The following is a 23297-nucleotide window of genomic DNA, read 5'->3' as shown; positions in this document are numbered from 1 at the left end:
ACTCAAAATCAAAGTGCATGAAATAGTGAATAACATGAATAGGATGCCTATGCATTTATTTTCCAGTTCCAAGAAAACAAAAGTAATGAGGGCATCAGATGAAGTTGAGAAGAGCTAACTGTAGAAAAATTTAAAGGATCTATTCCTGGGGCTGGCACTGTGCCGTAGGATGTTAAGCCTCTGCCTGTGCTGTTGGCATCCCATATGGGCACCAGTTCATGTCCTGGCTGCTCCAATTCCAATCCAGCTTCCTGCTGATGGTCTGGGAAAGCAGTGGAAGTTGGCCCAAGTGCTTGAGCCCCTATACCCATGTGTGAGACCTGGAAGAAGCTCCTGGTTTCAGATAGGCTCATCTCTGGCTGTTGTGACCATTTGGGGAGTGAACCGGCAGGTGGAAGACCTTTTTCTCTGTCTTTCCCTCTCTCTTTTAACTTTGCCTCTCAAATAAATAAATTAATCTTTAAAATAATACATAAATAAACAAAAATCTTTAAGAAAATAAAGGAGCTAATCCTTTTCATAATGATTTGTGAGCTTAAACAAAGGGATTCTTCTAGCTTATCACATCATAAAAAGCTTGCAAAAATTCACAGCAGTCCCTATAATATCCTTCAGTAAACCAGTTGTGGTAGAAAGAATACTTGACTTGACATCAGGCAGTTTGATTTAGGATCTGCCTTTCCACTACTAGCTATACAAACATGGTAAAGTTATTTAAATGCTCCAATTCCCCCTCTCTGTCCCCCGCTCCATCTGAAAAATGGGAATAGTAGACCCTACTGGTGCCCACTCCTATCATCATTCCTGGGCCGGTGTACCCATTCTACATCTGTTAGGAGTGCTGGTTGATAATGGTTCTCAGATGTTGCTTTTCCAGAGAAATGCCATTGTCTGGAGTGGTTATACACTCTACTCCCTTCGCCTGATTCACTTATGGCCCATGAATAGCTGACGTTGGTGATGGGGAGTAACAATATCTACCTCACAGTGTTGTTAAGATGAAATAAGACAGAATGCACAAGCAAAATGCCCGGAATGCTGAAATGAAAGTTGACACTTAAAGAAACGAAAGAGAGAAGAAAAATGGAAAAAAAATGAACTTAGAGAAAAGTCACAGCCCATTGTTATACTACTAGACACATTATGTCCAAGGGCATAGTCATGACCTTGTACTCTTTCTAGGATAGAATTCTGGTAGGCGGGTTGGCACGTCTAACCCAGAATGACCGTGTTGTTCTCATATGTGGAAAAGGCTTTCTGAATCATACAAAGAAATGCTGTCTCATGTACTAATGTGCAAGACAACAGGATGTTGTCCTCCGTGCCAGGCTGGTTTCCTTAGCAACTTCCTGGAAAATGCAAAGTATGAACTATTCAGACTTTAAAATAAGTAGAATGCTTGTCATGGCTCATTGCTGTTCGTGACCCATTGGAAGATGACTTAAAATCTGGTCTGAGTTAAGCAACTAGTAGCACTTTTTTCAGTAAATGATAATGACAATAATTAATTGAATGTCTATTGTATATTGATTCTACCTAGAGAGATCTTCAAAGAGTTAACGGAAAATGCTAATTATCAAAAAACAGTGTGTGGACTTCAAATTTTTTTTTTACCAAAAACACATCTTTTAATTCCATTTTTTCCATGAACCTTTTGATGTCCTCCTATACTCATCATATAAGTTAACCCTTCAAGGAAGTTATAATCATCCCATATTTAAACAAAAGGAACTTTAGACCATTCTTAAGTAATTTGCTGGAGATCACACAGCTGGTAGGCTGTCACACCCAGGGTCATGAGCCAGGATTTCTGACCCTACAATCTGTGCTCTTGCCACTTTCTCTGTAATGCTATATTAGAGCTTCACAAGGGTAAAAAAAAATTAGGATTTTTTAAGATTTATTTATTTGAAAGTCAGAGCTACATAAAGAGAGGGCGAGACACAAAGAGAGATCTTCCATCTGCTGTTTCACTCTGTAGATGGTTGCAACAGCCAGTGCTAGACCAGGCTGCAGCTAGGAACCAGATGCATTTTCCAGGTCTCCTACAAAGGCAGCGGGGTCCCAAGCACTTGGGCCATCCTCCACTGCTCTTCCCAGGCCTTTAGCAGGGAGCTGGGTTGGAACTGGAGCAGTCAGGACAAGAAACAGAGTCCATTTGAAATGCCAGCACTTCAGGCAGCAGCCTTACCCACTACACCACCACCATGCTGGCCCCGCAAACTTAAGATTTTTATTCTAACTTTAATTCCCTTTTATTGTCCATTATTTCTATGTATCTTTGTTTCTACCTTATCCATATTTTTAAAAATTATCATTTGAGAGGCAGAGAGACTGAGGCAGAGAGAAACAGAGACAGCTCCCATCTACAGGTTCACTTCCCAAATGCCGGCAACCTCTGCGGCTGGGCCAGTATGAAACCAGGAACCAGGAACTCAATCCAGGTGTCCTGAATGGATGACGGGAACCCAATTACTTGAGCCATTACTGCCTCCTAGGGTATGAATTAACAGGAAGGTAGAGTCAGGAATCAGAGCCAGGAATTAAACCCAGAAACCCCGAAGTGGGACATAGGCATCTTAACTGCTGGACCAGATGCCCCCTGCCTTGTGTCTACTTTTTCATTTTGTAATTTCTCTTTTTTCTCCTAGCACACAACTTGTACAATGAGCATGTTTTCATTTGTCTTCCTTCAACCATATGATTTTTTTTTAAAACTCAGAATGAGATTGATAAAGCTAGAAGCAGTTACCGATGGGCCTCTCTTTGGCTGCCTGTGTGAAACTCTCATTTCTGTATACTTGAGGAAATAAGCACTTCCATGTTGATAGCTGAGAACTGAGAACTGCGCTAAATGTTTGTATCCATGCTGTCTCATTCAACTCCCAAAATAATCCTCTGAAGAAGTAATTGCTAGCCCCATTTTTATTAGAGAACTGTGGGGAGGAGAGAGATTAAATATCATGGCCAAGGTCACACAGTGCACAGCAAACCTAGGACTTTTATTCTAACATGGATTCCAAAGTTGATGTCACATTTATTACCCACTGTTGCACCTTCCTACCTGTATGAAAGCTTTGTTTCCACTTTTCCCCAGCATCCTTCCTTCTGAAGGATCAGGATTTCAGCCCTGTCATAGTACCATGACATAGTGGTAACTGGAAAAGCAAGGAAGACTGTGCATTGTCTCTGAGAAAATGTAATGCTTAAGTCTAAGCAGAAGGTTACTTTGTAGGGGTGGTTGGTTTCTAGAGAGGAAAATGTGAACTGAGAAAAGATAATGACTTAGAAATCTAAGAGTACTTTGAACATCAATCCTCTGGCAAAATGATGGGGATTTGTGCCACTTTTCTCCTTTGGCTCAGTCTTTATGGAAGGACTAGTACAGATAGAAACAGAATGTGGAAGAGGGGTGAGCAGCACGTATGAACTGCTGTGAGTGCAGAGGTCTAGAGAGAACCACCAAAGGGCTAATTAAGAGAATTCCTGTTCTTTGATGAATCATAACCGAGGGATTGACTGGCCTGATTGTTTTTCATAAAACACGGAAATGGGAGTTAGCATGAGGCATTGTCCTTACTACTCACGTATTTACAGGAGTGTGTACAAAATCTTCCCAACCCTGTGTACGAGATTGCTCAACACCTCGGTGCCATTGTGAACCCATGGCTTAAAGGTGGTGGGTAATGTCTGGCAGATTCAGCAGCCAGCAGTGGGATCAGGTTATTTGAGTTGAGGTAAGAATGCTGTGGCTAAACTGAAGTACCTCAAGTCTCCCATGAAATGTTTTTGGCATTATCTCCTTTTTCAGTGATCACTCTCCAAACCGGATATTCTGTTTGAGGACTGTTGATTGTTTTCTACTTCAAGGATGGTATTCAATCAATAAGGTGACAGCCGATGTGAATTTATTCTGGAAACGCACTTCACAAACACTAATGAATAGCCTTGTTAAAATTCTCCAGCAAGTCACATTCGCTGTCTTAGCAAATCATTAAAATTCAAGATGCTGGCAAAGATTTCTTGCTTATTTCTTTTTAAAGTATGTCTAATTAGTGGGTAAATTCACTTTTGTCAAAACTATTGTAATAATTCTTTTTATTCGTCTTTCTTATTTTTCCCAAGAATGATCAAATTACTCTGAGCCAAGGGTGAAATGTCAAAATAACATATGAGTAAACCTAAGCATAGCTGACCTAATAAGATAATTCATATAAATGCCAAGTTTTGACTGAACATAGTAGGAGGCTATTGAAAACACCCTTGGTAATGCTGGATTGTTCTTTTAAAAAAAAGATTTATTTCAAAGGCAAAGTGACAGGGAGAGGGAGAGGGGGACAGAGAGAGAGAGAGAGAGAGAGTCTTCCATCTTTTAGTTTACAACCCAAATGGCTGCAATAGCTGGGGCTGGGCCAGGCTGAAGCCAATAGCCCATAACTCCATCCTGGTTTCCCACATGAGTGGCAGGGGCTCAAGTACTTTGGCCATAATTTCTGCCTTCCCAGATGCATTAGCAAGGAGCTGGGTTGGAAGCTGAGCAGCCAGACTCAACCCAGTACTTCAATATAGTATGCTAACATTGCAAAGGACAGCTTAATCCACTGTGGCACAACATTAGCCCCTGAATTATTCTGTTTAGAGCGACACATTTGAGCTTAGTTTTGTACCACTTCATGTATTTAAAAGACATTATGATATTCAAACAACCATATAAACCTACCAGAAATTTAAACTTAAATTCTGAAATATACAAAATTTTAGAATTTTAAAGAGAGAGAGTAGAAAAGCAAATCAAATCTTGATCTTATTACACATTGAGAAATCTCACCTTTCTGTGGATGATTTGCTTGAAGAACCTTGAATGTTATGACTTTTACTTTTGCTGACAGTACCCTCACATGAGACCAATGCTATTGAGGTTCCACGTGTGAGTTTATTTCCAGGTCAACTGCAGAAAGGAATGATTAAGATGTGTCTAAACCCTTAGTTGAGTGGATGAAAAGTCTGGTGTGCAAAGGGGTTGAGTGGCTTTCTCAAGGTCACATAGCCAGTGAGCAGCTGGGTAGGGGCTCACAATCTGGTTGTCCTGGATTGTTTAAGTTACCTGTAAGGAGAGAGGAAATTGAGTCAAACTATGAATATACTCAACTATCAGCCTATAATATTGCAGAAGAGACTCCATCATCAGAGATTTGTCTGGTCTGGTGAACATGCAACAAGATGATTTAAATAGCCAAGAATTTCATAAATGGCTTGTTAAAAAGTGACCCAAATACTTCAACAAAAAGGAAAATAGAGGGTAAAACAATTAGTTTAGATTGCTTCATAGATAATATCTCAAATTCAAGCCAAAGGATTCTCTATATAGGTCTTGAAATAGCTTAGTTCTTCTGCGACTACTACTCTGTCCTCTTTATTAAATGAAAACTTCAATCTATAGCATAGGATTTGAACTAGATGAACTTTATGGGCATCAGTATCTCCCAAATCCTAGGTATGACCCTCAGGGACCCAGTAATTACTAACTTTTATGTATAATGGAATTAGTGTACTAATTTTATCCAACTGGTTGCATCAACAAAAGACAGAGAAAAATTTCAGCAATGAATATTTACTAGTGATATTAGTATTCAGGAACCCAAATACTGTAGCAAGTTAAAATGTCCTGAAAACAAATTTAGATAAGTAATTTCAAATAATTATTGTAATACTGTTACAATATCATTTACTTCGAAATTTTTTCATTATGTAGGTACTGTATGTAGTACGGTTTCTCATGGTGGTCCATGAGCTAAGGCTGTTATATGAGATGTCTACTATGGTTGAGCGAGAGAGACTTAGAGATTCTAAGTTCGGGATGAGACTTGTAGGTCATGGCAGGTAGTTAAGAAGTCAGGCTCCGGAATTAGAGATCAGATTTTGAATCTTCCTCTTCCTTTACCTCCTGTAGGAACATGGGCAAGCTGCACAACTTCTCATTTGAAAATGAGGATAGTAATGGTGCCAATTGGATAGAGTCATGAAGATTCAATGACTTAATGCATGGAAAGCATCAAGAATGCTTGCAAAATAGACAACATAGTCAAATAATCTCTGCTGTTACTGTCTAGGATTCTCATTTAATATGTGAGAAAAGTGGGGCTGGCACCATGGCACAGCAGGTAAAGCTGCTGCCTGCTGTACTGGCACCCTATATGCATGCCGGTTCAAGTCCCAGCCGCTCCACTTCAGATCTGGCTCCCTGCTCTCATTTGGGAAAGCAGTGGAAGATGGCCCAAGTACTTGGGCCCCTGCACCTGCATGGGAGACCCAGAAGCTCCTGGGTCCTGGCTTCAGATTACCCCAGCTTCGGCTATTGTTGCCAATTGCGGAGTGAACCAGTGGATGGAAGACCTCTCTCTTTCTCTCTGCCTCTGCCTCTCTGTGGCTCTGCCTTTCAAATAAACAAACAAATCTTAAAAAAAATGAGGAAAGCAAAACCCTTCAGGATCCAATTATTTCCTTTATATTTAGAGAATAGAGTTTTGTCTGTCATTGATTTAAATCCATGTAACAAACCTCTACATTGTGTAATGTCATCTGGTACGGACAGCTCATTTTAGAATTGGAAAATGCTTTTTTAATAAAAAAAATTTTGATCTGATTCACCACGGGTCACTACAGGGCTGGCCTTTTAAGTCATTGGAACATGTAATCATCTGTGTGGTATGCTTCTAGAAGAACGGGGATTGCCCCGTGACAAAAATAATTTCCTCCTCTGACTGATGCCCACAATTCCCTTTAGTTTAAGGACCTGTTCCCTATTGAAACTCACATTTAAAAAAAATTGGGAGGTCATTTAAAGCTTTTCAAAACCTTTTGTGGCATATTATACAAGAAAAGTCAAAAAACAAATTTTGAAAAGGGCAAGAGAGAAGAGAAAATGAGGGTCCTGGACCCTAAAAATGGAGCATAGAATTGGGCTAGTTTGGGTAGTCTGGAACCTGAGAGCCAACTTCCTCACAATGTTGCACGTAATCAGCTCTCCACTAAAGTAAACTGTCCCAGCTGAATGAGTCTTACTTCATTTGCATTGCATTAAGTCATGTTCTGGGCACAATGAAGGAGGCAGAAGACAAATGATGCAGTCTGAATCTTCACAGAATGCACAATCCAGTAGGAGACAGAAGACTTGTGCACCTGTAACCACATAAATTGCTAAGTAAAAGGCAGTGGGAGACCATGGAGGATCAGCAATTCTCCCCAAAGCAATCAAAGCACCTCCGATGACAAAGGAGAGAGTTGATGGTGGAGATCTGATGGCTCCCCACAAGTATAAAATTCCTTTGGAAATACCTGTTTTAATGTAAGGATTGTAGCAACAGTTTATTTTCTTTTTCTATTTTAATTAATTAATTAATTAATGTATTTGAAAGAATTGCAGAGAGGCAGAGGTGTGTGTGTGGGGGGGAGGTGAGAGGGGGTCTTCCATTCACTGGTTCACTCCCCAAATGGCCACAACAGCTGGAGCTGGGACAATCTGAAGCCAGGAGCCAGGAGCTTCTTCTGTGTCTCCCACATTGATGCAGGGACTCAAAGACTTGGACCATCATCTACTGCTTCCCCAGGCCATAGCAGAGAGCTGGATTGGAAGTGGAGCAGTTGGGACTTGAACTGGCACCCATATGGGATGCCAGCACTGCTACACCACAGTGCAAGCCCCTTTAGTGACATTTTCCCTTGTTGATTTTAATGCACATAAAAGCAATATTTTAAAGCTATGAAAACTGATGTTTAGGGAGCTGTCCATGTTGACTTTGTGACTTCCTATATAGTTGGGTATAACGATTCAGAATCCTGAAGGTCAGTACATACCAATCTGTTGCTCAGGTAGGTGGAGGTAACCAATCGAACACTACAACATTTACTGTGACATTGCTCCTGGTTGCCTGTATATTCCACTAAAGGCTATCATTCATGGTCTAGAAGGAAGCAGGTAGTAGAGTAAGCTATACTTTTGCCTCCACCTCCATATACTAATTACCACCTGCTGATATCCTAACACTTTTTGGATCAGTAGCTGGTGGTGAGAACAATGTATTGGGGGAAAAAAATCTAAGGCCATGTGGTGGCTTCATGGTGATCCTGCCCCAACAGGGATCTTAGTGTAAGGTTCGGCTTCCCTATTTGAAACTCAATATTTATTGGTTTGTGTTTTTTTGTTTTATGAGGAAGAAATAGGACTATTAAAACAATACTTTAATCATTTGGGGAATAGACAAAGGTAAACTGAAGCAGAGTATGAACATTCTCTCCTTTCCTCATCAATTTGGATACTAGAGTTTTTTATTTTGTTTTTTGTCCTTGTGACATGGTGAGCATTTTCATTTGTATAATTTCTAGGTTGAACTAATATTTTGTTCTGCAAGCCTTTTAAAGAGTTTTTCTTTCAAATTTTTTACTTAAAATTTTGTAACAGACATACAAACATTGTACATATTTATGAGGTACTATGTGATGTTTTGTTATGTATACATTGTATAATATTCAATTAGCAAAAATATATTTATCTATTCAAACATTTAATATTTCTTTATAGTAAAAGCATCCAAAATCCTGTCTTCTGTTTTTTTTTTTTTTTTTTTTGACAGGCAGAGTTAGACAATGAGAGAGAAAGAGAGAGAGAGAAAGGTCTTCCTTCCGTTGGTTCACCCCCCAAATGGCTGCTACGGTTGGTGTGCTGCGGCTGGTGCGCTACGCTGGTCTGAAACCAGGAGCCAGGTGATTCCTCCTGGTCTCCCATGCGGGTGCAGGGCCCAAGCACTTGGGCCATCCTCCACTGCCTTCTCGGGCCACAGCAGAGAGCTGGACTAGAAGAGGAGCAACCGGGACTGAACCGGTGTCCCAACCGGGACTAGAACCCGGGGTGCCGGCGCCACAGGCGGAGAATTAGCCAAGTGAGCCACAGTGCTGACCATCTTCTGTTTTTTGTTTTGTTTTGTTTTGTTTTTTTTTTTTTTTAACAGAGAAACATACTGTACATTAACGTAACCCTCCTGTGCAAAAGATTCCCAGAACTTCTTACTTTTATCTAGCTACAAGCATCAATCGAGCTTTCCCCAATCCTCTTTCCCCACTTCCCTCTCCAGGCTCTGGTGACCCTCATTATATTTTTAGCTTCTAGGAGATCATCTATTTTTTAAGACTCCATTTATGAGTGAGAACATGCGATATTTGTCTTTCTGTTTTTGGCTTATTCACTTAACACAGGGTTCTCCAATTCCATCCATGTTGTTGCTAATGACAAGATTTCATCGTTTTTATGACTGAGAAATATTCCATTATATACATGTACACATTTTCTTTATCCATTTACCGATAAATGGACATTTAGTTTGTTTCCATTTCTTGTCTATTGTGAGTAGTGCTACAACAAACAGGGTCATGCAGAAGTCTCTCTGACAGATTTCATTTCCTTGGATACATATCCAACAATGGGATTTCTGGACATATGGTAGATCTATTTTTTTAAGGAAACATCATAATAGCTGCACCAATTTACATTCCCATCAACCATGTGTAAGGGTTCCCTTTGGAGGCCAGTGCTGTGCCATAGCGGTAAAGCCACCACCTGCAGTGCTGGCATCCCATATGGGTGCCGGCTCGAGTCCTGGCTGCTCTACTTCCAATCCAGCTCTCTTCTGTGGCCTGGGAAAGAAGTAGAAGATGGCCCAAGTCCTTGGGCTCCTGCACCCCTGTGAGAGACTCAGAAGAAGCTCCTGGCTCCTGGCTTTGAATAAGCACAGCTCTGCCCATATCAGCCATCTGGGGAGTGAACCAGCGGATGGAAGACCTCTCTCTCTCTCTCTCTCTGGCTCTCCTTCTCTCTCTGTATAACTCTGACTTACAAATAAATAAATAAATATTTTTTTAAAAAAAGGGTTCCCTTTCTACCACATTCTTGCTATACTCGTTAGCTTCTGTCTTTTTGATGATAGCCAATCTTCCTGGAGTGAGGTGATAGCTCATTGTGATTTTTGATTTGCATTTCCCTGATTATTAGTGATGCTGAGCATTTTTTCATGTATCTGTTGCATTTCTATTTTTCTGTTTGATAAATATGTTTAGACCTGTTGTCCATTTTAATCGCAATATTTTGCTATTCAGTTTGAATTTTTTATATAGTCAGAATATTAATCCCTTATCAAATGTATAGCTTGCAAATATTTTCTTCCATCCTGTAGGTTGTCTCTTCACTCTTTTGATTGCTTCCTTTGCTGTGAAAAATCTCTTTAGTTTGATGAAATCTCATTTGTATATTTTTAGCTTTTACTTCCTATGCTTTTGGGGTCTGATCTAGAAAATCTTTGCCCATTCCAATGTGCTGGAATGTTTTCTCCTAAGAGTCTCAAGATTTCAGGTGGTCTCACATTTAGGTATTTAATTCATATTGAATTGACTTTTGTAAATGATAAGATAGAGACCTAGTTGCATTCTTTGGCAAGTATATATCCCAAAACTATCCTTTTTCCTATGAATACACTCAACATATTCCTCAAAGATCACTTGGCTATAGACATGGGTTTACTTTTAAAGTCTCTACTATTTTTCATTTGTCCATGAATCTTATCTGTCTTTATGCTAATACATGATGTTTTAATTACTGTAGTTTTATAATATTTATTAAAGTTATGGAATGTGATGCCTCCTGCTTTGTTCTTTTTGGTCTTGGCTTCAGCGTGGCCCAGCCCAGCCTTGGCAGTTGGAGGCATATGAGAAGTGAGCCAGTAGACAGATCTCTCCATTTGTCTGTATGTCCATCTCTTTCTTTTTCTCTACCTTTCAGATAAAATGAAAATTAAAATGATTAAATAAATAAAAGAATAAATAAGATAAATATTAGTTCAATGGATGAAAGAAGGAAATGAAATAAAGAAAGATTAAGCACAGAATCCCTTCTAAGAACATGAAAAAGGAAAGAAACACTACTGTGGATATGTTTTAGGTGAGTTAATTATATTTTCATTGCTTATTTTGACAAACTAACAGTGTAAAAAAGATCAAATCATCAAAACTTGAAAGAAATGGTTTTGTCATTTTATTGAGGAATCGTTCATTTTTGTTGCTTTGTAATTTGGTCTACTGCACTACAAAACGTGTGTGTGTATGTGTTTGGATGTACAACTTTCTTTGTTGTCAGAATTCCAGCTCAGGGCTGAATAATGTTACCGATAATACTTCTGTTGGTTGAGACCTAAGGTTGTCCATTCTCTTCTAGTGTGACAAGGAAATCTTGTCTTTATTAATTGGCTATTGAATTGCTACATATGCATAGAAAGTGGCTAGAACTCAAGAAATAGCCACCAGATTTCTTCAAGGTAAATCTTACCCCTCTCCCATTTCAGGAGGAAGGGGGGCTCTATACTCATTCTTCGTATTTTTATACATAAAAATCAATTGAAAGATGTCTGCAGTATTGGAGATGTTTATTTTCTGTTGGTTAAATATCTGTATCTGTTAATTGCTGATCATCCATGTGGTACACAACTTTGAACCATCATATGTGAGTTCAGCTTCCTGCATGTGTCTTTACAGTGTTAATGAGGGAAGAAAGCAGCCAAGATTGGGTGACCCCATGTAGACTAAGGAGCAATTCCAAAGCTTTTGTAGAAAACTTACTGAGAGAGCCATATTGCTCCTATCATTCTGTTTGGGAAAATTGCGAAGCAAAGCTAACTTGTAAGCCTGTTTGGTTCAACCTTATGAAATTTATTTCAGAGACTTCTTTGAAAACCTGGAGCCAGGTCAGAGCCATAGATCTTGTTGGCTCTAAGCTGAAAGGCCTTTCACTTGGCCCAGCTTCCAAAGTGACCACTGCTTCTGAGGGGACGGCCAAGTAGGGTCAGTAACATTGCAGGCAGAAGATGCCTCCTGCCTTTACCTGGCCAGCTCTCCTCCAAGGCCAATAGAAGTCAACAGGGTGCCTTCCCCAAGGAGGTTCACACCCCATGTGAAGAGATAGGTCTGGGCCTCATTACTGACAAGGCCTTAAAGCCCATCAGATTATTATCAGGCCCCTTCTGTCAGTTTCTATTTTCCTCTCAAGTGGAGAACTTAATTGTGGCTTAGACAGCAGCTTCCTTAGGTCCTCTAATAATGACTTTGTCCTTTGTCTAGACCCTATCTAGCCCACTTGAGGCCTCATTCCTTTGTAATCATAGCCTCTACTCTTACATCACTGGCTCTACTCCCAACCTGTGTGTACTGATGGTCCTCTCCCCCAATTAATGTATGATTGTTCAGAATTTCTCTACAGACAAACCCCTCTACCTGCAAAAGATGACTGGCTTTTCCCCCGGTCTTGGTTGGGATCAGCTTTAAACCATGTTCATCAGACAGACTTCACAAGGGTCCAGAGACCCACCCTCATTTCCTCTCCTCTATGAAATCCTCTGATTACTTGGTTAATGCCACTACTAGGACCATTTGTTGCAATTCTCACCCTGTCTTTATACTACCATGCCTGTTTAAGTGTTTACAGGACATGATAATGGAACAAACCAAAGGCTTCACCAACCAGGCAGTCAACCAAATGCTGCTACAGGGATATACTCAGGTCCCCACCCAGGGGACAGTGGCTTGAGACATCACTCCATGACAGTAGAGAGTACCTCATCATACTGGCAGGAAGTAGCTCTAAAAACAGATCATTGTCCCTCCACCCCTCCTGGACTTTTGAGGCTAATGTAATCCCATACAACTCCTGCTTTATAAAAAACAAAAGAGGGGAATGTTAGTAAAATGGCACAGTCTTATCTATGGCACAATCTATACCCCCGGACACCATCCTAGGCTCTAGCCCTGCTGCCATTGCTGGAAGTCAGGTGACCACATGGCCCAACTACCAATGTCAGCTCTACCCCCACCCTAATGGGATTTGCTGCTCCTACTTCCCTGCCTGCCTCCCTGCAGTTTTAAGAGGCCTGTTCCTGAACACATGGCTCTCTTTCTCTCCATGTCTCTGTCGTGATCTTTCTCTGTCTCTCTCTCTCTGGATCTCTCTGTCTCTTGATCTCTCTAGCTCTCTTTCTTGATATCTCTCTTATGCTCTCCTTCACCCCTTCCCTCCAGTCTGTCTGGTTTCCCCCAGTAAATCCTTTCAAAACAAAACAAAACAAAACAAACAAAAAACAGCCAAACAAACAAACAAAAAAACACCCTGGAGCCAACGTGAGTTCCTTCATTTTCTACTGCTATAAAAAGTAGCATTTTAAACAAAAATTACTAATATATGAATTATTAGCAATCTTTAAAAGATGGCCTTGACACTTAGAAGCTTAATACATCAAAATGAAACCAAAACACGGTAAGGAAGCAGCACTTCAGTTTCTGGTCCAAGTGTTCATGGGAAGTTGAATGAATATAGTTGTGTTTTCCTGAATTTAGACTTCATGCTGAATGTTAAAGCAGATGTGGTTAGCAGGGTAGTGGATAGAGCAGAATTCTTCCCATAAAAACCTTCCATTAGGTCATATTCAAGAGGACTTTCGTTCCCATGACAGTGTATTTTTCTTGATATAGAATTCTTCCTTTTTAGCTTCCTAGTCTCTCCCAGAAATAGAAATAATTTTTCACCAAAACTTTAGGATAATCCTTGTAAAATTTCCTCTATCTCCTTTTGTGGCTGTTGATGGCAAAATTGGGGGTGAGTGTTTGGTACAGTGGTTGAGGCTGCTGAGGGTGGTCACACCCCCATCAGGGTGCCCGGGTCCAAGCTGTGGCTCACTCCCAATTCCAGCTTCCTGCTAATGCACCCCCTGGGAGATGGCAGTGAGGGCTCAACTACTTCTGTCCTTGCCACCCACATAGGAGACTTGGATTGGGTTCTGGGCATTTGGTTTGGCCTAGTCCAGCCCCTGCTCTTGTGGGCATTTGGGACTGAACCAGTGGATAGAAGATCTCTCTACCTCTGTTTCTGTTTCTCTGCCTTTCAAAAAAAATTTAAAAGAAACATGCAGCTGGTGAGGTATGCACAAGTGAACAATGTCTTATTCTGGAGACATCTGTGATGGAAAATTCACTGAGGAAAGGGGACTTAAAGGGAGATTTTACAAATCCTTGGGAAATTCCACACGTGGTTAAGGGGCTCATACTCATGACTCCTGGGGCATGTCTGCAAGCAATGTTGCACAGAATTTTACACTGAATCACTCCTTAGAAATCTGAGATCAGAGTGGAGCCTGCAGGAGGAAGCTGACTGTGGATGCTCACAGTCACCACTTGGTGCTGAACCAGGGCTCTCCCAGGAGAGTTCCTCTCTTTGGGAGATTGTTTAATGTGCTCACCATGGATGAGGATCCTGGAATTTAACCCAGACCCTGTTATACAGAGGCTATCATCTAGAAGAAGGGAATCTAAGTCACTATGGCACAGCACATAGGGATAAAGCAGTGGTTCTTGAATTCTGGTCCCTGGACAAGCATCACAGACATCACCTGGGCACTTATTTGAAAAGCAGATTCTCAGGAGCTGCCTTGATCCTCAGTGAGGGTGTGGGCTCTAGCAGTCCTCCCAGAAGTTTGGATGTTCTTTGAAGTCTGGGAATCCACTTGGCTGGGAGCAAGTCTCACTGTGTTAGGGGAGGGTAGGTCTGGAGACTTTATGTAACTCAGGGCCAATTGAGGGTGTGCTTGAGAGAGTGATGCTGACTGGACTGTTTAAAGGTTCAGTCGAGTAACTGAGAAAAAATGAGGGAAGGTAAGGAAGGTTGTACTAGCATATGCATCAAGGCTCAGAGATCATGGCTGGAAAGGCTGGAGCTAGGAATGGGAGGCACAGAGACAGAGGGGAATCTGCAGAGGCCAGAAGGGGTCAAGAGGAGATTGACTTCTATTAGGATCAGTGATGTAAACTGTATCCTAAAAACCACTGGCGTTGACACTGAAGGTTAAAGCTGGAGAAAGACGGATTTTCAGATGAGAAGGTTTGCCTGGCAGAAGTGAGTGGGAAGTGCAGGAGATGAAGATTGAGGATTGACATATCAGGAATTTTGGTGATAGTCTCAGTGCAGAGAAACCAAGACTCCACCTGGCTCATGAGGCTAAAATGGTAAGGGTCCCAAATAGAGAAGTTGAGAAAAGTGGCTTCATAGAACTGCACGTTATAAAACAACATGGATATCAAAAATCATGACGTGGAGGTACTGACTGATACTAGCAAGGTAGTAAATGTTGATCAGAGAATGGAAAGTGAAAGAGGCAGAACACAAAACCATATACACAAACACACAGTACAAAACTAACTGGGAAATATATGCACCAATTCATGCCATTATTGGAAGATGTGCATCAAAATCTTTTTAAAAAAGATTTGTTTATTTTATTTGAATGTCAGCATTACAGAGAGAGAAGGAGAGACAGAGAGATCTTCCATCTGCTGGTTCATTCCCCAAATGGCAGCAATGACCAGGGCTGGGCCAGGCAGAAGCCAGGAGCCTGGAACTCCATCTGGGTCTCCCACGTGGGTGGCAGGGGCCCAAGTACTTGGGTCATCTTCTGTTGCCTTCCCAAGGCACATTAGCAGAGAGCTAGATTGGAAGTGGAGCAGCCAGGACTCAAGCTGATGCCCATATGGTATGCTGAAGTCGTAGGCAGTGGCTTAACCTGCTGTGCTACAATGCTTGTTCCAGTGTATCAAGATCTTTATTACTGGGTAATGAGATTACAGACAATTTTTTTCTTCTCAAAAATTTTCTTTATGTTCCAAATTTCCTACATTAATTATCAGGAAACTTGAGTGTTAAGGAAAGATAGAGGGAGGGAGAAAGGAGGATGAAGTCAAAGTTCTAAATGGGATTATGTGTGGAAAATTAGACTGCCTCCATACATTAATATGAATTACAATTTCTACAGGACTTAACCAGTCCTAAGAGTCTCCTACAAAGCAGGTGTAATAGGCTATGCCAAGGGGCTCAGATATATTGCGGGGCAACAGGAGTGGAGATGATATGAGAGGGCCTGAGCCAGGGCAGGGGGGAGGCGAGTTGAGCCTTCTCTGCCTGCTCCCAGGGTGGGCCACTACTGCCACCAGGAGAGGAAGGTCTTCGATGGACATCATGATGGACATTATCCTCCAAGGCCACGACCTCAGCTGGTCACAGTCCCTGCCTCACTGACTCAGCATTTGCAGCTCTGAGTTGGGATGACTTGGTATCTGACTATGTTGGAACATACCCTCTGATTGCTTTAGTAGCTACATTTTTTATTCTTTGCATTTTGTTTTTCTGGCCCATTTCCTTGCTATAGAAAACAACACACAATTCTGAAAACTCATAATCAAAGTAATGTAAGAAATCTATGCGGCAATGGGGATATTTGCTGGGGATCTAGGAGCCAGAGAAGTAGCTTTACTGGTTATGGTAGGAGGATTTGGAAGAGAATGAAGTGGCTAGACTTCCAGGAATCACAACAATAACAACCAGGGAATATCATCATTTATCAGGATAAGGGGACTTCAACATGTTTATGAAAAAATGGAATAGAAAATAAAGTGATTGTGGCATATAAAATTTTGAAATCATGCATAGTTTTTTCATAAGACATTTCCTATGAACTTTTTGAAAATCCTCTCAGATGCATGAATCCTCTCAGATACATGAATTTCAATTTTTGACCAAATAAACAGTTGTAATTCCATTTTTCACGACATTTGGAAATTTCCTCATATGCTAAACAAGTTACAAATATTATTATTTAATCCTTATAGCAATCCTGTCTTGTTTGCTTTAAGTCACCATCTGCAGCTCAGAGACCTAGGCTTCAGACATTAAATGATCCCACAAATGCCTGAACCTGTTTGAACCAAGCTAATTCTCTCTCTCTCTCTCTCTCTTTTTTTTTTTTTGGATAGGCAGAGTGGACAGTGAGAGAGAGAGAGAGAAAGGTCTTCCTTTGGCCGTTGGTTCACCCTCCAATGGCTGCCACGGCCAGCGCACCACGCTGATCCAAAGGCAGGAGCCAGGTGCTCCTCCTGGTCTCCCATGGGGTGCAGGGCCCAAGCACTTGGGCCATCCTCCACTGCCTTCTCGGGCCACAGCAGAGAGCTGGCCTGGAAGAAGGGCAACCCGGACAGAGTCCAGCGCCCCGACCGGGACTAGAACCTTGTGTGCCGGCGCCACTAGGCAGAGGATTAGCCTGTTGAGCCGCGGCTCCGGCTTGAACCAAGCTAATTCTTATCCAAAAGACTGGAGATGGATGGAGTTGAGGGTTGTGCAGCAATGTGAATGTACAAATATCCCTGAGCTGTGCATTAGGCATGGTCAAGATGGTAAATTGGGTGGATTTTATTACATTTTAAAAAAGACAACTACTTTATGTTCCATTTCTATGTGTTCCAAAGAAGTTTTGATGTGAATATTTTAACAGGCCCCTGCATTAAGAAAATGGCTGCTTTTTGCAGAGAAAAACTCAGGGAGTGAGGGGTTTCCCTAATATCCTCTCCACACCAGCTCATGGAAAGTTCAGATGTGGGTCTCCTGTGACTCCCTTTCTTCCCCTCTTCACCCTGAACGGATAGTCACACACGCACAAGCACATGCACAGACATTCAATCCACAGCCACAAGCTCCCCTGAGCAGCAGGCATTCTGAGGCACCACCTAGATACTCCTGGTGTTTAGGAATTAAGGAGAAGCATAACAAGCCCACTTGACCCCAACTCCATAAAAGGAAGCAGAAGCACCTCTGTGTCTATCTGGAAGGCTTAACTGGAAAGCTGTGGAAATTTCATTGAATAAGAGCTGGGTAGCTGTAAATGCAGAAAATGGCAGGCTCTGGTATTTAAACAGCACACGCGGGGGCACACACACACAAGCACACACGTGCACACACACAAGTGCACAGAAAATGAGCCCCTGAACTGGTATCAGTCCAGAGAAACTGGGAAAATCGAGGAATAGAAGAAGAGCATGCTTGCCTAAAATCCTGGCTGCATTTCCTTGAAACTCTCTCAGCCCCACCTGTTGGCAATTCTTTTGTGGCCGGGAGTGTGGTGGTGCTGCTGTCTGACCACAAGGTGGGGCATGTACTGAGATAAACTGAATCAGAAGGATTACCTAGGTAGCCTTTTGCCTTTGTAAAAATTAGGAGAGGGAATAAGAGGAGAAGGAGGCGGAAGGGTGGGAGCATGAGTGGGAAGTGTCCCTAGGTTGCTTAATCTGTATATGTGAATTACATGAAATTTGTTTACCTCAAATTTAAAAAAAAAAATATTTTGTCTGCATTGCCATCTACATATGAGGCAGGGCTCATTGCACATTCCCTCACCAGGCTGCGATGTTCCAAGCTCATCGAGGATGGAATTCATGTGTAACTTAAGGCTTGCTTTAGGAACACTTGCTTATCCTATGAAAGAAAAATATGTTGTTTTTCTAGAATTTCTTTTTAACTCAGGGCAGGTGTTTGACATAGTGGCTATGAGGCCACTTAGGACGTGTGCATCTCACATCAGAGTGCCTGGGTTTGAGTCCTTACTTTGCTCCTGATTCCAGTTTCCTACTGATGCAGACCCTGGGAAGAAGCAGATGATGTCTCAAGCTCCTGTCATCCACATGGGAGACCCAGATTGAGCTCTGAACTTCTAACTGAACTGAATTGAGCTCCCAGCCCCTGCTGCTGCAGGCATTTGGTGAGTGAACCAGGGGATGGAATATCTCTCTTACATCTGCCTTTCTAAGTGAACAAAGAGAGAGAGAGAGAGATGTTCTTTTCTCCTCCCCATTGACTTTACAACGGTGAGCAGTGCCTTACTGTGCTAAAATTATAGAAGAAATATGGCTGCAACCAAAAACAAAAGAAGGAAAGTGGACCCTGGGACACTAACCTGGAAGAGAATGAAGTGGCTAGACTTCCAGGAATCACAACAATAACAACCAGGGAATATCATCATTTATCAGGATAAGGGGACTTCAACATGTTTATGAAAAAATGGAATAGAAAATAAAGTGATTGTGGCATATAAAATTTTGAAATCATGCATAGTTTTTTCATAAGACATTTCCTATGAACTTTTTGAAAATCCTCTCAGATGCATGAATCCTCTCAGATACATGAATTTCAATTTTTGACCAAATAAACAGCTGCTCCCAATTATCTAATGAAGCAGTTGTATGTGGTGATTTTGTCCAGGGAGGGAAGATGTTCTAAGTTCTGCTTCTGTAACTCCAGTCCTAAGTCTGTCCTATAAATCTGCCCCAGGTATCTCTTTTATAAACACACTGGACCCACCAACCATTGGAGGTGTGGTCCTAAACCACATAGGCTGAAATTTTAACCAACCAATGCTGTAATGGTTATGATGCTGATGCATGGATAATACTGTAAGAAACTTGCGTTTGATGCTCACTTCCCACCTGTTTGAATCAAGGGAGTTTTCCCAGACTTCTGTAACATAAGTTCTGCCGTGAAGCCCTGTAAAGGTTGTGGCGGACCTGAGCCACTCCCTTTCATTTTTCTCCCCTTCTTTTTCCTAGAATTTCAGTACAGTACCTAGAGAAGGAGCAATATTAGAACAGAATTATAAGAACTTTAAAAATGAATTGTCAATATCGAATGAATGAACACTTTTAGAATGTGCAAATATGTGTTTAAAACGTGAGCACTTCACAGCACATGCAAAGTTCAAAGCTGAATGTTTCATATCTTCTGTTTCCAATCTTATCTGAATGTCTCTGTGCCTGAGGGTGTGATCTTATTTAGTAACCACATTAAAGATCAGCTTTGGGAGGGAAGTTTGTAAGTTCAAGGACCTGGACAAATAGCTCCCAGTGCTACCTCTTAGATAAATACTGATTGCAATCCACAGGTGTTAATAGAGTTAATGGAGATGTTGCCAGCTGGGCCTATTTCACTGTGTCAAGCAGTACATCAGACCTATCAGAATTTTTCTCTTGTAACCTTATTTTTCAAGCTTAAAACAATCTTGGTGAGTTGGTTTTCCTGTCTTGGGTCCCCAGGACACGATCACTCGATGAGTGGCCTTCATTCTGCAGAAGAGAAAGAGCCCAGATTTCAACCCAACAGACCAGAGTCTGAATCTGACTTTGAATCTGACTTCGGATTTGGCTCAAGTTGCTTGGCTAGCTGGGTGAATGTGATTTTTTAGTTTCTGAACCTGTTTTCTTTCTCTCTCTCTCTTTTTTTTTTTTTTTTTTGACAGGCAGAGTTAGACAGAGAGAGAGAGAGAGAGAGAGAGAGAGAGAAAGGTCTTAAGGTCTTCCTTCTGTTGATTTAGCCCCCAAATGGCTGCTATGGCTGGCACACTGCGCCAATCCAAAGCCAGGAGCCAGGTGCTTCCTCCTGGTCTCCCATGCGGGTGCAGGGCCCAAGCACTTGGGCCATCCTCCACTGCCTTCTCGGGCCACAGCTGAGAGCTGGACTGGAAGAGGAGCAACCGGGACAGAATCTGGCACCCCAACCGGGACTAGAACTTGGGGAGCTGGCGCCGCAGGCGGAGGATTAGCCTAGTGAGCTGCGGTGCTTGCCTGAACCTGTTTTCTTCAATGGTGAGATTGAGACAGCAGCTCCAACACATTCCTGTGATAATTAATGCATTAGCTCATGTGAATAGCCTGGTAGTAAAGTGAGTGGAGCACGGGCAGTTTTAAGCTAGCCCCACACCCGACCCTGTTCCTGTTTCCTGATTATTTGCACCAGGGGTATGGACTCCCACAACACTTAAGTCTGATTGAAGGGCTCCTCTCTGGAGGCAACTGCAAGAGTCTATCTAGAAAGAGTTGCCTAATCCTGCCACTTGGCTTTTTTTTTTTTTTTTGACAGGTAGAGTTAGACAGTGAGAGAGAGAGAGAGAGACAGAGAGAAAGGTCGTCCTTCCATTGGTTCACCCCCCCAAATGGCTGCCACAGCCAGCGCGTTGCTCCGATCCAAAGCCAGGAGTCAGGCGCTTCCTCCTGGTCTCCCATGCAGGTGCAGGGCCCAAGCACTTGGGCCATCCTCCACTGCCTTCCCAGGCCACAGCAGAGAGCTGGACTGGAAGAGGAGCAACCAGGACAGATCCCACACCCCAACTGCGACTAGAACCTGGGGAGCTGGCGCCGCAGGTGGAGGATTAGCCAAGTGAGCCGCGGTGCTGGCCCCTGCCACTTGGCTTTAAATGCTCTCTCAAGTGGCCAAGCTACTGGACACTACATCCTTCCAGTTGCTCACCTCATGTCCACTTTACTCACAATTTTTTCTTTTCCTCGTAGCTCATACTGAATCCCCCATGATTTTGCTCTGCACCTTCAATTATCCAGAATCATGACCACCTATGCTATTACCACCCTGCTCAGCCTTCTTTGCCCTCTGACCCCAACCCCGCAAAACTCCTTTTCCCCTAGCAGCCAGACCCTGTCCCTATTTTCCTAAGACAGGGAAATGGTGGAAACCAAAACCCTTAGATAATGACCTACAAGACTTATCTGATGTAGTCTCTTCCTCTGTGTCCTTTCCTGCTGCCTTGTCTCTGCTGCAGCCCCACTGGCCTCATTCTTGCTTCTCAAATGTACCAGGCAGGACCTCAACTCTGTTCACTCAAATTGTCCCTTGGCCTGGAACTCTCTTCCACTGAGTCACAGAGCCAGCTCCTAGGTCCTTCGGTTCTCCGCTCAGTGTCAGCCTCCCTTCCCTAGCTTCTCCAATGCACAGTCTGCTCACCCATCACCTGCCTGCCACCCCCTCCCCCCCTTACGTGCTCTTCTGTGTTTCCCACCATAGCACTGATCCACCCAAGACCTTCGCTGCAGGAAGGCGGTTCTAGAGTGCCACACTAACGTTTTCCACAAGCATCTTGAACAGTGTTTGGGATATACAGATGCCCTGTGTCTGTTAAATAGATGGGGATCAGGGGTGTCAGATTTCTTTCTATGTGTTTTTAAGTGATAGCCACTAAGTTTTGTGTTTTTGCTTTGGAGAAAATCAGGCAAGTCTACTTTCCTATTAAAAATATTTTCCCCCAACTCCAACCACATTACTTGTTGCACAACAAGGGGGTCAAACTGTCACAACTTTTCTGAGAGGCATGAAGAAATCAAGGAAGAGGAACTTAGGTCTGGCAAGAACAAAGGAAGCATTTCCTTCTACTTCTGTGTGTGGTTGTGGGGCAAGGAATCTGATGGTTACTCACCCATGCCCATGGCCCCTACTCTAGGCTCTTCATTAAACCCACGTCCTTCTCCTCTCAGTTGAGCGGAACTTTGTAAACGAGTTTTAATTTGCCCATTGTTCAGTGACGAGCACAAATTCTCTTAAATGTTTGGTAAATCTGAAGGTTGGGCGAGTGTCCTATCCCACTACCACTGGTCAAAGTCACCAGGGATCAATTTCCATCCAGTTCATGTACGCTAAACTCCAGAGAATAAGAAAGCAGGATCCAAATCTCTCTCAGAAGGGGCTGCACCTGCAAATCCACTCAAGTCACCAATGAAACACCCAAGGCCTTGACAGGAGGAGGGATTAGTCCTTCTACAGAGCCATGGTGCTCATCTCTGGTCCCTGTGCTTCCAGATCCTCTCCAGCAGGAGAATATGGGCAAAAGAAGAAAAACGTGCTCAAAACAGTCTGTGGCATTCTAGACATAGAAGAAAAACTTCCTGAGGCGGCACAGACTCTCTGGGCTCTGCTTAATTCTGCCTCTAACCTGCTGGGTGACTGTCTACAAGTTGCTTAACCTCTGACTTTCTCTCATCTGTCAGGTGGGAATAAAGAACCAAAATGCAATGTTGTTGTGAATATCACACAAAATAAAAAGTGACGTGCTTAGAAGTAAGTTTCTGTTAGTACAATGACTCTTGAGTGAGTCCAACTCCAACCCAGAAACAAAGTTCTCTCGCTAACATTGGCTATCTAGAACCTGCTTTGTTTCACCTCAGGTCTCTTGACTGTGCTGTCATCGCCCTGGTCTTGTGGCTGGGTGTGCTATTTTCCACCTGCTCCACAACCCCACCCCTCCCAGTTTGCTTTGGACTTCAACTCTGTGGCAGACTGTGCCAGTGGTGTTTTCCAGGTTTCTTTTTCACTCTTTGGGAAAAGGAAGTGCATGCAAAATTCACTCAGTAGGTTTGGGATGGACAGCATTTCCTCTGTTGCAAAATTCCACTGGAGCATTTGAGCATTTGATTTCCTGTTTTGTAGTGTAGGGACTGAAACGAGAGATTTAATTTTGATAAGTAACATGACTCAGTGCAGAAAGATATATCCTAGATGAGCTGATGTACAAAATGATAAAGCATAAATCAACTGGGAGAAGATTTGGGACAATGGAACA

The 23297-nt window shown here is 42.4% G+C and overlaps 1 long non-coding RNA gene across 2 annotated transcripts in view; it reads right to left on the bottom strand.

The window, feature by feature from the left end:
- LOC133765103 (uncharacterized) overlaps window positions 1-23297 on the bottom strand; it is a 60346-nt gene that overhangs the window by 19657 nt on the left and 17392 nt on the right. For both annotated transcript variants that reach the window (XR_009866575.1, XR_009866576.1), the window contains exon 2: window positions 4829-5104. This is a non-coding gene — a long non-coding RNA (uncharacterized LOC133765103). The remainder of the gene's footprint in view (window positions 1-4828; window positions 5105-23297) is intronic.

The sequence above is a fragment of the Lepus europaeus genome, chromosome 8 (genome assembly GCF_033115175.1).
Source record: "Lepus europaeus isolate LE1 chromosome 8, mLepTim1.pri, whole genome shotgun sequence".
NCBI lineage: Eukaryota > Metazoa > Chordata > Mammalia > Lagomorpha > Leporidae > Lepus > Lepus europaeus.
This window is presented reverse-complemented; position numbering and strand designations above follow the sequence as displayed.